Source organism: Podarcis melisellensis (assembly GCF_964234715.1).
Source record: "Podarcis melisellensis genome assembly, chromosome: 1".
In the NCBI taxonomy this organism is placed as follows: domain Eukaryota; kingdom Metazoa; phylum Chordata; class Lepidosauria; order Squamata; family Lacertidae; genus Podarcis; species Podarcis melisellensis.
The window spans coordinates 89,677,458-89,689,624 of record NC_138528.1 but is presented as its reverse complement, the minus strand read 5'-3'; the positions used below and the strand labels follow the sequence as shown (position 1 = coordinate 89,689,624).

The 12,167-nt window shown below is 41.7% G+C and overlaps 1 long non-coding RNA gene across 1 annotated transcript in view; it reads right to left on the bottom strand.

The window, feature by feature from the left end:
- Positions 1-1,091: 1,091 nt before the first annotated feature.
- The window catches only part of LOC309377819, a 14,946-nt gene continuing 3,870 nt past the window's right edge, over positions 1,092-12,167 (bottom strand). Inside the window, exon 2 of the long non-coding RNA XR_014171686.1 lies at positions 1,092-2,058. This is a non-coding gene — a long non-coding RNA (uncharacterized lncRNA). The remainder of the gene's footprint in view (positions 2,059-12,167) is intronic.

Below are 12,167 nucleotides of genomic sequence, written 5' to 3'. Positions count from 1 at the left end.
TTCTGTTGCCACCTCCCCACCCAACCTTTGAGTACTCCAGGAGTTTGTCACCCCACCTCCCAACATTCACACAATCTGATTTTATTTATAATCTTGTTTTGTGTCTACTGTACATAGCAAATTGTTTCCTTTCTCTCTTAGTATTTCAGATATGACTCTGTTTCATTAGGGTAGTACTCAAAGGGCTAGGTAGTAACCAATCTGCACCAATCTGCTTTCTTAAAGCTATACAGTTGAGGGTGGGGTGGGTGTTTTCTTCCAGGCACAAGAACCCTTTGGCTACCAATCCATACATGCTGGTGAAGACAAATCTGCATGATGTTGGCGCTTAGCTGCCAGATTACGGAGGGCTCCTACCTTTTCTCAGCACTGTCCAAATGTCTGCAGCTGCCTTTTTACTTGCTGCCTCCTTACGCAGGGCTTTAACTTTTCAGACCTTTTGAAAGAAAGAGGTTTCTTTTTCTTTGTATTCTTCCCCATCTTCTCATCCCCCCTCCCTCATCCCGCACCCATTTCCCTCCTCTTCCCAGACCTTCATATCTGAGAATCCGCACAGAACAACCCTGCCTGCTGTTGGGTTGGGTTCGATGGAGATGTACATGCTGCCAGTGGGGCGCCAGCGTCCCAGGGCATGAGCAAACAAATCAATGCAACCCCTTTCACACCATCTGAAGTACTGTAGGTCTCTTATATAGTCCTGCATCGATTGAGGCATGTGGCTTCCTTTTAAAAGGTACACTATGTGTGCTTGCCTGGATTACAGTACAACACAAGACCTTTTCTATCGCTTCCTAGTAGCTTCTCAATAACCTGTATAAGTAATGTAACTTGCAACGTTGTCATATAAATCTTCTTTCTACCACCCTCCCAGACCCTTTATTTATCAAGTGTAATAGTTCATATTAAAGGACAACAGAGAAATGTTTGTAGAATGCAGCAGGATTTTGCTAACAGTAATAATGTTTTAAATGGGAAGGATGGGCTTATAAAGCCACTCAAAACAGTCAGCCATCAGAAAAGAGTTTGTTGGCACAGTGTTCACGCGCATGTATTTAATTTCTATTTTTGGGTTGGTTATTTTCTTTTATTCCTCTTTTGTTTGGGGCGCTTTTGTCATGTTACATCCATATCTGTATTTATATCTTATTTGTTTCACTTTTGAGTGTATCATGGCAAATGTACAGATGTTTTTATGTTAACATTTACATGATAGAATTTGCTAAAAAATAAAATGAAACCTTTTGAGTTTGCCCTAGAATAAATGACAGTTAAATTTAAGTCCTTATGGGAGCCTCTTTGAACTACAATTTGGTCATGAAAGCAGGTGACCTCAAAGATGAACTGTCAGCACTGAAGCACGAGTTTTTAAACTCCAAATCACATTCATTTCCACACATGTGACACTGTCCAAGGGTACACCCATTATAGTAGCATTGTATCCCTGTTCAGACGTTCATAGTTGGGAGGCGACAGGATCATGACTGTGGCACCAAGTTCTGCCCTCTCAGTGCTCTGAGATGCTTATCGAAGTTCTGAAACTCTCATATTGGTCCTTGCTTGCTAGAATAGAAGAGAAGGGTGTACAGGTGCATAGAAATTAACTCTACTGTACAAAGGCAAAATCATTGTGTTGCTCACTTTTGCCTCTGGCTCTGCCCATCTTCAGAATGTGACCCACAGAAGATTGCTCAGATGGGAATTCTGCCTTGAGCCAAATAAATTCTTTTCCTGACCTTGACCTACATGCATAGTCCTCCCCACAAACCATGTGATCTACATAATGTAAAAATGTTGTCATGCATCTGTCTCTCTTGGGAGACAATGAAGGGGTATGGCTTGGGGGGTGGCACCAAAGAGTTGGAAAGTTACAGCACCTGCTGTGGCTTATAGAGACTGGTACCTGAGAGACATGTTTTGTTGAAGCTGGGACAGATGAAGGTGTCCAGTTGTGCTGCTGCAGATGCACCATGGCGTTTCTTTTCTCTGTGCAGTCATTCATCATCTGGTCACTGTTGTGGGTAAGCAACCTGACAGATTGTCTCCAGGCACTGCCATCATCTGCAAGGGATTATCACATGGAGGGATTAATGTTGCCAGCCTTCATGTCACATTTGCAGACATCTTTGTAATGCAGAGTTAGTCTGCCAATGGGCCTGGTGCCTGAAGCCAGCTCCTTGTAGAGCACATCCTTGGGGATCCCGCCATCCTCCAAGCATACCCTCCAACATGAGTTGCAACCTTAACCCTACTTACCTGGGAGTAAGCCCCACTGAATTCAGGACTTGCTTCAGAGCAATCATTGAAAGCCTTGTGCAGTAAGTGTACTACACAGGCATAGGGCAGGGTCACTCCACACACACACACACACACACCCGTGCAATTTTGCTTGTCACTTTTGAATGCCTGCACAGGACTCTTGCCTTTTCACATTCAAAGGGTTTTACTACTTGATAGATAATCATTAATGCAGGTTCTAGGGCTTTAGCCCAGATAGACATGAGCACAAGACTGGATTCTTATCGTAAGCATATTGAATTCACTGACTTAGCATAGCCAGAAGAACTGTTTCATGCACTGAGATATTCATTGTCAATATATGCTTGAAAAAAACCTGATATTTCATTTCCTATTTGATTGATGCAGTATTGACACTAAACATGCAGAGCTGTGTGGTGTGCTTCCTCCTCCATCCCAGCAATATCTTAAACTTTTTTATTTGTGCTTAAGCTGTTAGGACTTGCTTGATGTCCTGGACGAGAACAACTAAAGCAACATTTGATGGTTGAAAACAAAGACTCTTCAGCACTTAACAACTGCAGATTTGTCCACATCTTAATCTATTCCTGCAAAAATTATCACAAGTCTTTGGCACTTGTAAGGGTAACACGTTTGTTTGCTAGAGCCCACTTGATTTGTTTGAAGCATCTTGGAAAACTGGTAGGTATATATAAAATAGAGATGAATGAAAACAACAGTTGGAGGCAATAAAATACAAGAGACAGTAATAAGTGTGCAACAATGCAATATTTTGTGCTCATTGTGGAATGAACATATAAATGTCAAAAAACAACAACGGGGGGGAGGGGGAGGAGATGGAATCTAGTGAAATGGGGAACTCCTAACCCACAGAGCCAATCCACAGAAATATAATGGCTGATAGTATCAAAACCTTCTGAGCTGTCCAGAATAATCAACAGGGTTTCCTCTCCTGCTGGGTCTCCCCCATAAGGTTGTTTCATTGCCAAAGCCAGGGCAGTAAAGAGAATGAAATGGGTCTAGGTAAGTAGTTTTGTACAACAGAGCCTAGGGTTTAATGGGGACCACCTGTTTAAATACTTTGCCCCAAAGTTGATCAACTGGTTGATAGATATTACTATGCTTAAAAGAGTCCAAGGAAGGTTTATAAAGGCATGCACGCATGCAGGGCCGGATTTAGGTTTGATGAGGCCCTAAACTATTGAAGTAATGGAGCCCTTTATATATCTAGCTGTTCTTTGGCAACAACAAATTGTCACTGTTTTTTTGTGTTGAATATATGCTATAAGGTCATTTATGGACCTAATAGGTATCTAAAGCCATTTTCACATATCAAAATATTTATTTTGGAAATGTACATCCAGGGTTTTTTTCCTTTAATTTTTTTGGGGGCCCCCAAGAGAGTGGGGTTAGCTTATACGTAAATCCGGCACTGCTAGCATGCTTATCTCTTTCAAGGGGGCCAGGGCTGCCTCTTTGCACAACAAAGTATTAATGGCCGCTTACACCAGTCCAGCGAATCCCCATCTGCTTGATGTAATTAGTCAAGGGCTGAGCAACCTAGAAGCAGGCCACACTCCTCAAAGCATGCAGACTGCAGTTCTTCCCACAGAACAGGGACAGTTGTTGCTCTGGCACATCCAGAAACATGTATCATTATTGTGGTCTTAGGCTAGCTTCTTTATATATATGCTCTCTTGTTTCTGTGGGGATGGGATATGTCCGTTTTTTAAATGCTATGCCTTAGGGGGCTTCTCAGCCTGATTTGCCTGTAGATGTGCCAACAACAAATGACACAGTGGCAAAAGTGTCTTGATGGGATCTGCCCATACTGGGTCAAATTGGTTTTTAGCCCTGAAGCACTGCAGAAAGCTCTGAAGTTGCCGGCATTGCAAATTGCATGTTAGGGAAAACATGATAGAAATGCAAATTTTGAATGCACGTGCCTTTACGATCCCCTTTATATTCAGTTCAGCCAAGTGGCTGCTCTAGACAGAAGACAAGGAGGTATTAACTGCAATCCTGCTGTCACATTTCTATGAAAGTAAACAGTGATTTTGATAAAGCATACGAGAGGCACCAGTAGTACTTTTTAGTTAAGCATGCCCACATACTATAAAATATACAGACAGACAAACACAGAGAGAGAGAGAGAGAGAGAGAGAGAGAGAGTGCAGAAACAATCTGGAACATTGGGTTCTCAAAGATAAATGACACAAGTTTCTGTAGGCAGCAGGATAGTTACTCTCACTCAACTCATGTATTTTTTAAAATAACTGCTTAGGATTTTGTTGTCATAAGCTTATCCTCAGTGCTGTTCTACTAGATTTTGCCAAATGGGAAGGTCATGGAGATATTTCCCTTGTAGCTTTTGAGGTGTCAACTACAGAAGTATCCAATTAATCACCTTGTGATTTATAGATGGGAGGCAACACACCTTGTGCCATGGAAAAAACACAGCAACAATTAATGTTGAGATGGAATCTCAGCAATCAACAGGAAACTGTCAAGCAACTGCAATCCAGCATAGTCATAGTCACGCCAACAACACGATTTTTTTAATTTAAGGAATAGATAAAGAAAAGCAAGAGGTAAATAAATAGTGGGCAAACTAGAAATCATTCATGTCGTTAGTCCTTGCATTTAAAAAAATAAATATCAGGCATGGGGGCTTTTACCTTTTTGTTTCTGTTAAGGCTTTGATCAGATTGAGGCTCTCTGCGTTGCCACCAATAAGAGTTTCCTAAAAAACTAGTATTTGAGAGTCTGCTCCATATTCCCAGAATCCCCCCCACAAAACATCCTGTACAATATGCAAAGAACCTGAAGTCTGTCCAAAGTAGTAAACTCTATCCAATTTGCTAACATCTCTATCAACCAACAAGTTTCCACACAAATGCAACTTTCATGTGGTCTTTTCATGATGTTGTGCCATAAGTTCTTATCAGAAAAAGTGAGAAAGATAAGAGCAATGGAAGCTCTTAACCAACAGTGCAGCTAGGTAAATTTAGACCTTGAACTCAAGGGTCTTACAGAGGTCCCAAAGGTCTTGTGCATTCAGTTATGGACCATTAATATTTATCTTCTACCTACCAATATGCATACACCACCACCATTCTAAGTTTTACAGTTGCTTCTATGTTCCTGATATGTTAAAAACCAAAATACAAAAGGTTTGACAACCCTGAGTATACATTGCTTTACATTTTAAAACGCGTGTAAACTCTAGCACTGTTATGACAACAGTAATAAAATGTAGTTTGCTTCTGCTGCGCCAATACTAAAGGCATTTACTTGAGAGTAAGCAGTATTCTGTTGTGTAAAAGTAAAGTAAAAATAAATAAAATGGGTTTCTGTAACCATTCTGTTTAATAAAAAGGAAGGAAGGCTGCAGTAGCTAACACCAGCTCTGGCAACCCTGGCATGTGTGTGCCATGGTACAGATAGTTGGTGCCACAGTCACTTACGGACACACTGTTAAAACCATGTTCATGGAAGACAATCTTACTTGGCTATGAGTGATCGCCAAAGAAAGATGAAGAGTTGGTGCCAACCCTGGACCTGTTTGCTCCTGCTTCCATCATCTGTAACTCTCTGGGTGGCCATCTGGGGACCTGCTAGGCTGCGGGGAACTGGGCCTCTTCCTTGAAGTCCAGTCCTAGCTGCACCACTGCTCTTAAGTGGGGCAACAGATGAGCTTCAAGATCCATTGAAGAGTTCCACACTGAGGATAACATTGGCAGGTAAGCGACAGTGTACGGGGGGGTGAGGTCCTTCTGATCAGCTGTAACCTTGGGAATCTGCATCCAATAGGGCTTATTAGGTTACATAATCATATATTCTAATGTACAACATCTCAGTGTTTGATAATAGAGGTAGCAAAAGGATCAGACTCAAAAACAAGGATTTGACAGACAACCCAACAGATCTAAAGAAAAGTAACAGTTTGCAGAAATCTTTGGCAGGCATCCAGGGAGATAGAAGCCAGAGATCTGTGTGAACTCAATAGACAAACCACCAAACCTCAAGAAACTGTGGAAAGGGAGTGTAAGAGAGAGTCCTCCTGCACTAATCAACAGATTATGATGAAGACACGCATGCCCTTACAAAATCCATTGCCTGCCTGTAGAGCAGCATTCAGTGAGGCTGGTGCTGCCAAGGCAGAGGTAGGTGTGTTGAATTTTGGTCAGCACCGACTCTCTATTTGTAATCCCCAGAGTAATAGAAAGAGAGTATGCAACCCTTTGCTGCTATGTGTGCAGAAAGCAGGCCTTCTTCATCAGGGAATCTAATACACAGAAGAGGCAGTTTCTGCAACACTAAGGGAGTGAAGAGGATCCCCTAAGGAACATCTCCTTCCCTAAAAGCAGTGCTTTTTTCTGGGGGGATGCAAGGGGACACGTACCCCTAAACATTTTGTGAATTGCTGTTGCAGGAATTTATGTATGGGTTGGGGGGGGTTGCCCCTCCAGCAGATAGCATGCACATGCAGCCCACTACCAAAAATCAGCACAATCACTTTTGCGACTTTTGTGATTTGTCCCCACAAAACACTTCATCACAGTTTCTTCCTATCTATTCAAAGGGCCTTTGCTGCACGATACCAAATGTAATTCACTGATAAATGTATCTGTGTACTGGCTCACTGGGAAAACTTCAGAAATTCATATAGACATATGAGCTCAGCTACTCAGCAGCCCCTCTGCCTGAGTGATAATTCCTGGCATCCTGATACCTGAGTGCCAGACAGGTAGCCATTCCAGAAATAACAAACCCAGATGAAGAAAAAAGGGTGTGATTAACTTGGCTGGGAAACAGGGAAATGTAAATAACTATTTTGTTACACTTGATGGGTGTTTGGTGAAGGGCAAGGAGAACCATGGGGCAGGGTCCAGGATGCTCAGATTACTGTCACCAGACCTCCCCTTTCATGATGTAACCATGATGTAGTTTGGGGGGGGTGTAACATGGGGATTAGCAGCTAATAAAAGTTTGGGGGCTCTTTTGTTCGGGGCTTCCATCTTGTTCCACCTTGTGGCATGTGGGAGTCCTGTCGCGACAGTCTTCAATAAAGACCAAGCCTACTGGCTGCTGTTTTGCTCTGGTATTCCTGGCTGGTGTCCTTGTTTTTTGTCCAAGGGAGCCCTCAGATTTCTCTGTTAACATTGTTAAACCACTGGATAGATCTGGTAGAAAGATTGACAGATTGCCTGAAGCATCCCAAGAATGGGAATTCAGCTGCATCTTCAAGATTCACAGCATTATTGTTACTAGCAAAGTGGGAAATTAAACACTGGGAATGTGAAAAGTCTATTAAGACTTGCAAACGGAAAACATTAAAAGCGGACCAAACCAGAATGACTTAAGGATGGTCAAAAGGATTAAGAGTTGGGAAACAGGCTGTTTACAAATATATCTGGAGGCGAAAGAGCACTAAAGAGAAAGTAGTAATGAGTAATTAGTGAGGAAAGGGTTGACTTGCAAGTTGCTGAGATAATGAACTCCCTTTTAAATCCAGTTTTAACAAGAAAAATTGAAAGGGGAAAGGATTTGGATCAATTAAACAATAACAAAAAAAATGTAAAAAAGAAATTAGACTATCTAGAGGTGCTCATCAGGTTGCTCTAAAAGGAACCAGAGCTTAAACATGTTTACTCAGAAGTAAGCCCGAGTTCAGTGAGGTTTACTCCCAGCTAGGGCTGAAATCCTACCAGTGCTACAGTTAGGTAATTTATTTAGACTCTGGCCTTAATAGTCTTATAGGAACCCCACTCTTTAGATTTGGGGGGCCATCCTGCTCATTCTATTGAGTGAGAGAGACCCTGGACTTCTGCCTTGAATATACCACTGAATTCTATGCACACTTCCCTGGGCTGGAAGAAAATCATTTAATTTATTAAGACTTCTGAATTAAAATGCATAGGTTTGGCTGTTAGTATACAAGGGATACTGATGGGACTTAATCCCAATTAACCACACATGGGATTGGACTGCCCGTGACAACTAACTTTTTAATGGATTGTGTCTGTTTGTTGACAATTAATGTGGCGGCCATGATTCGCAATGATTATGTACCTATTGATTGGGTGTGTCGTAGAGTGGTTACTGCTGCATCACCAGAAAAAATGCAATGCATCACATCAAAATTTGTGTATTTGGGTAGATGTAAATTTAGTAATACTTCCATCATTTTACAAGAAATACACCTCGCCATAGTGCAAAAATAATGTCTGCTCAGTCTGCTGTCCTGATGCTGTTGATGGACAACTTCAAAGCCCCTCCACTCTCCCTTCTTTTATCTCTAAACCATTTAAACATTTATCGTTCCCAAGATTCTTTAGGGAAGCAATGTGCTTTAAATAGAGAACTGTCCTCTGCAAAGTAGGCTATATGGTCACCCAAGTTTGCAGCAAGTGTGAATATTGAAACAAAAGTGTTACGGTTGGACGGGGGGTTGTAGGGATCACAGAATCGTAGCATTGGAAGGGACCACGGGGATCATCTAGTCCACCCCCTTGCAATGCAGGAATATTTTTGCCCCACAGGGGACTGAAACCCATGACCCTATGATGACGAGTCTCATGCTCTAGCAACTAAGCTATCCCAGATCCAAGCAGCTGTCTTTGGGAATCAAAAGTGGAGTAATAGATTGCTTTCAATATGCTTTGCATAAACCTTTGCATATAAAACAAATATGAAAGGTACCAAAAATCTCTAGTGATCACTCATCCAAAGGAATTATCCTCAGAATTCTCACCATGTGGGGAAAGGTGAAGCATAATAATACAAATAAGGCTTATTTCCTCCTAATTATGAGTATAAAATCTTTATTAATCAAGCTCTGTACTGTATTTATGTCCACATTAGTACTATTATGTGGTCGCCCTCTGTACAGTAGCAACAGTATTATACGCATTAACAAATCATGAAATTATTAAGCCTTTCAATTATTAAGCCTTGTGTTTTATTCTGTATGCACTGTGGTTCTTTGGATCTTATTAAACCCCCACTTTCACCAGTCCCAGCCAGCATGTTCAGGGATGGTGGGAGTCAAACAACAACTGGAAAGTTGCAGATTCCCCATCCCTAGTCTTTTAGCATATTTTAAAACATTTGCGTCTTTCAGCATGTATGAACTCTGTGTTCACATAAGCAACAATTATGTGCTTAGCATGATTTCTTGTTAAGATGGGATTTCCAGAGAAACACTACAAGTGACTTTTCAATAGGAAGTTGTTCACACCAGTCTTTTTAACTTCTAAATCATCTGAAGCCAAGGCTTCAAAGGGTTAAGCCATCACTGACATGCCCCAGGGGCTAATACTCTTGATGATTTTGTTGCTATTCTAAAAATAGGAGACTAGCTTTCTAATCTCCTTGCCACTCATTTCCACTCCCTGCCAGTTTTTTCCTGCTTTTTCTTGCAGAGGGGCATCTGCAACCCAGAACTGTCTATGACCCTTAAGCTTCTAGAATGATTACCAGGGCTTTAAGGCTTGCCCAACAATGCAGAAACTTTAACCTATCAATGGGTTTTATAACCAAGTTTACAAAATTGGTTTTGGGGTTGGGTTTTCATTCCTCCGTTTTAAGGACAGATGTCAGTGTTAGAAATGGAAATCAGATCAATAAACCTTGGCATTCCCATGCAAATCCAGAGGGCACCACCTTAAGTGAGGCAGGAAACCCCTTCACTTAACAAGCATTCCCACCTGGCAGCTAAAATAAAATCAGAGCAATGCTGCCTTCTTGGAAGAGGGTTGCATAATATCTGTTTAGACAAAGAATAATGTAAGAGGAACAGGGAGTGCTGCTATTAAACCAGGGGTAGAGAGTCTGTGGCCAGCCAGATGTTCTTGGACTATAGCAGGGGTAGGCAACCTAAGGCACCTTCTCAATCCGGCCCGCAGACGGTCCAGGAATCAGCGTGTTTTTACATTAGTAGAAACAAGGAGACAGGTTGCTTAGTTGCTAGACTACTTCCAAGCAATTTCATCTGATGGCATCTCCTATCTAACTTAGGTGATTGTCAGTTGGAAACAACAGCTGATCTTAGTTTATCATTGTGGGACTAGCCTAGTATAAACTGACTTTGGGAATTAATGAGGAGCAGGAGGAAGTGAGTCAATTTGATATGAACTTTTCTGCTTTACTAACCATACCCAGTCTATTAGTAGATTAGAAGGAGCAACCAAAGCTATCTCAGCTTCTGCTATCTTGTCTAAATTCAATCTAAGAGACAAGAGTTTTAGGTTGGATCATTTACCTGGCTGCAGCTTAAGAGCAATGAAGTCAAGGCAGTGCAGAAATGGGACACCAGAAGGACATGTCCCCTCTTAGAAATTAACGAATTAAGTAACGGAACGAATTAAGTACGTAACCATAGGTACCACTGTATCCTTGTGCTGGCTTCTGCTAGCATACCAGGTTCACTGTACCTAGCCCAGAGTCATTCTGACTCAAACTTAGTTGCATACTACCTACAGCCTCTTCCACTTAGAAAATTGCATGTACGTGTCTAGATACTATAGTTCCTTCTGTGAAACAACCAATGTTTTTAATATCAGCATTTATTTCCCAAATGCTAATTCCTTCCAAAATAGTTGTCCAGTGAAATGAACTTGTAGTTACAGAGCTCTTGACTGACCAGACAGATATGGTTTGAAGATGCAGAAAGAACCTTTTCTGCCAAGAGAGATCCCTTGGGCTGCCAGATAGTCAATATATTAGCATGGTCATTGCTTTCTTTTTTTATGCATATATGAATGCCTGCTAAAGATAGCCAAGGCAAATGCAAAGCTGCAAGGAGACAGTTCCCTGTCCTGCTCTCACCTGATGAATGGGAATGTTGCCAGACCCTACTAGGGAAGCAGGCGCTGGGTGGTGTTTTTGGAACGCCAGTGTTTTCTCAGAGGTGCTTGATAACCTCTCTGAGCTGCAGATGGCTTTTATCAGATTCTGTTCAGTTCCAGCTGGGGACATAGTCCAAGGCAAACCACTGGAACTTCTATTATTTGAAGTTATGCAATGTAGCAGTGTCCAGGTAGCACAACTGCCTCTTCCTTTCTGGAGGCTAGCTGGAGTGTAAATTCTTAAATCTTGTCATGTTTGTCTTATAGCTGATATGCACTGCAAAAGCTGTGTAGTAGTGGGTAGTGGTAAGAGAATAATTCTGTGGCAATTTTTCTTGTTAGACATTGTAAAGCTATTGGGATCTTAAAAAAAAAAGAAAGACTAATAATCCTGTATGTAGCTGATTTGGGGAATTACTACAGTTGCCAGGATTCTTTGGGGGAAACTATGACAAGATAAGTGGTGCTTTAAATGTATTTATGACATTCAACTAGTGACAGCAGGAACATTCACAGGAAGGGAAGGGAAACAGAGAGGAACAATCTGTCTGGGTCAGGAAACCTGTTTCCTTCACCTCACAGTACAAGGACCAAGGTGCAGCTGGGGTGCCATGGCAGATATGAAAACCCCAGAATAGCTTAGTGTTTTGCCTTGAGAAAATGATGGCCTTCAGTGGCATGATTATCCTTTGTTGTTGTTGTAAGTCACCTTCAGTTGCCTTGGGTAGGATAAAGAGATATTAATATGCCCTGCTGCATGGCTGCTGATGTGAGGATGCAAAGTCAATGAGTGATACTCTGCTTAGCTGATTTGTGATGTTAAACTGTACTGAAGACTACTTTCAGACATGTTGGCAGAACTACCAAAATTAGGACCTAACTGAATATAAACCCCCAAAGTGATTATATGAATTGGCTTCTGGTTAAGTTGGATACCAGAGCTAACTGGTGTCTGAAGAAGTTTTCATGCACATGAAAGCTTATACAGTGGTACGTCGGGATGCGAACGGGATCCGTTCTGGAGCCCTGTTCGCATCCTGAACAGAATGTAAGACGCGA